General features: G+C 37.0%; 1 non-coding gene across 1 annotated transcript; it reads left to right on the top strand.

Moving 5' to 3' along the window:
• The first annotated feature begins 848 nt into the window (after positions 1-848).
• LOC141624752 (small nucleolar RNA R71) lies at positions 849-955 on the top strand. The gene has a single exon (XR_012534556.1). It is a non-coding gene; the product is annotated as a small nucleolar RNA R71 (small nucleolar RNA).
• The last annotated feature ends 1,756 nt before the right edge of the window (positions 956-2,711 follow it).

The following is a 2,711-nucleotide window of genomic DNA, read 5'->3' as shown; positions in this document are numbered from 1 at the left end:
ATTCTTGTCTTGGGGGATTAACTTAAGGTGGTAATTGCCCCTTTTGTCTTTGTGAACTTGAAGATGCTAATTGAGACATTTGGGTCTCCAATATCTTTGTGTGACCTAGTATGTTGTTAATGGTGATGTCTTTTGCTTGGCTATCCTTTTGCATTTGAGTGAAAAACTCTTGTTGGTTCTTTTGCATTTGGAGGACCGCTTTTTGAACATCAAAACCTTGGTCATTTGATTGAGTGTTTGGAGTTTGATTTTGGTAACCTTGGCTTTGGTTGTAAAAGGGTCTTTGATTTTTGTTTCTCATTGGAGGTGGGGTGTATGTTGGTTGAGGGTTTTGAACATTTTGGTTTTTGTATGAGAGGTTGGGATGAAATTTGGTGTTTTCATTGTAATAGTTGGAATAAGGGGTGCCACTCTTGTATGCTTGGAAAGCATTCACTTGTTCACTTGTTCCCCTACATTCACTTTGGTCATGTCCCAAAGTTCCACAACTCTCACATATTCCACTGGGAATTGATGAAGATGCCACAATGGCATTAACATGTTGCTTAGGTGATTTGGAGGCTTCTTCAAGTTTAGCCATAGCCTTCTCAAACTTCAAGTTAATGGTATCAATATGAGCACTAAGTTGAGCACCCAATTGAGTAATAGAGTCCACATCATGCTTTCCTCCTCTAGTAGTCTTCCGAGGTCTACTATATTGTGAGTTATGGACCGCCATTTCCTCAATCTTGTTCCATGTTTGATTATCGTCAACTTCGGTAAACATACCATTTGATCCCATGTTGAGAATGTTTCGGGAGTCTTCATAAAGACCATTCCAAAATTGTTGTACCAAGAACCACTCGCTAAGTCCATGATGAGGACATGAGCGACAAGTTCCTTTGAATCGCTCCCAAGCTTCATACAAAGATACTTCGTCCCTTTGTTTGAATCCCGTGATTTGGGCTCTTAGCATGTTAGTCTTTTCCGGAGGGTAGAACTTTTTGTAGAAAGCAAGTGCCAATTTCTTCCAAGAGTCAATACCAAGAGTAGCCTTATCAAGGTTCTTTAACCATTGTTTCGCGGTACCAATCAAAGAAAAAGGAAATAAGACCCATCGAATTTGGTCTTGAGTCACTCCGGTTTGTGAAATAGCATCACAATAGTCACAAAAAGTCTCCATGTGAGAATGAGGGTCTTCACTAGGCATCCCCCCAAATTGGCTTCTTTCGACTAATTGGATAAATGCGGATTTTGCAATGAAATTACCGGTCAAGTTTTGTGGTGTGGGAGTATCATTTGGTAGGTTCTCCTCGGTTGGCACGGAATGTGATGAAAATTTAGGCATTGTGGGTTGATTTTGTGTTGGGTTCTCCTCTCCTTCTCTTGCAAAAGGGTTGATGAACTCAATATTGTTTGGTTGAATATCTACAATCTCACCAATACCTCTCAAAGTATTTCTAGCAAGTCTTTTATTGTTGGTCAAAGTTCTTTCAATTTCAAGATCAATGGGTAACAAGTTACCTTGTGATCTTCTAGGCATGCAAAATATCAAACAACTCGAAAATAATTAGAACAAACCTTGAGGAGTTTTACTTCCCCAAGGCAAAGAAAGACACAACTAAGAACAATAAAAGAAAATCAAATCAAGTTAACACCGTCCCCGGCAACGGCGCCATTTTTGTTTCGTCGGTTTTGTTACTCGTCGTCAAAAGTTACCTAGACCAAAGCAATATTTATAACTTCACAAACTACTCTACTATTAGTAAAAAGGTAAGTAAAGGTCGGATCTCAAGGGACAGGTATTGATGTAGGATTTTCGATTGCAAATGGTCGTGTCTAAGGGTGTCACAATTTGGGTTGAGATAAGAGATCACTAAACTAAATAACAATGTAAACAAACAAGCAAGATGATTAAAATGAGATGTAAACAATTGATTAAAAGCACTAGGGTGTCATGGGTTCATAGGGGATACATGGGAATTGATCATACAAATATATTCTTGAATTACAAGCAAGAAATTATTATTGTGATAGGATCGAGTTGGTTTATATCTTACAATCCTAGGAAGGTTTGGTTCCCGGACCCGAATTGATTAGATTGTGCAACACCTACAAGTCGACTTAATCCTCCCTACTCAAGTATATGCATGGTCTAATGAGACTCGAGTTGCTTTATGTCTTACAAGTCTAATTGAAAAGATAAGTGATGGGTAAAAAATGCAAGGATTCATAGGCTCGCATTTCATCAAACATAACATATGCATAAGTTTAAATCACAACAAGCAAGTAAATAAATTATGTGAACATATTAGATTAAGCATGAATCATCCCCCATGTTGGTTTCCCCTAATTCCCCATTAACGCTAGTTAAGAGACTACTCACTCATTATCAAGTTTAACATGCTAACAAGGTTGTCAATCATATCAACAAGACAAAACATGATGAATGAGTGGAAATGATTAATAGTAATTAAAACAAGGATTAAGAGAGAATTATACCTAAAGATGATTCCAAAACAATAAGCAAAGAACAATAGAAGTACTTGATGATTGATGGAAGGTTGTCAATCTCCCAGTAATACCCAAATAATCTTCAATTACCCAAAATAAATGATGAACAATAGAGAAATTAAGGAAATGAAATTTGTATTAATGCTAAATTAAGAGTTGATTACAAGATTAAGATGAGATTAGAACATAAAAAGAGCATATGAAGGATATGCTAATCT

Source organism: Silene latifolia, chromosome X, assembly GCF_048544455.1.
Source record: "Silene latifolia isolate original U9 population chromosome X, ASM4854445v1, whole genome shotgun sequence".
Lineage (NCBI taxonomy): Eukaryota > Viridiplantae > Streptophyta > Magnoliopsida > Caryophyllales > Caryophyllaceae > Silene > Silene latifolia.
The sequence above is the reverse complement of the archived record's forward strand: the minus strand, read 5'-3'. Positions and strand labels throughout refer to the sequence as shown.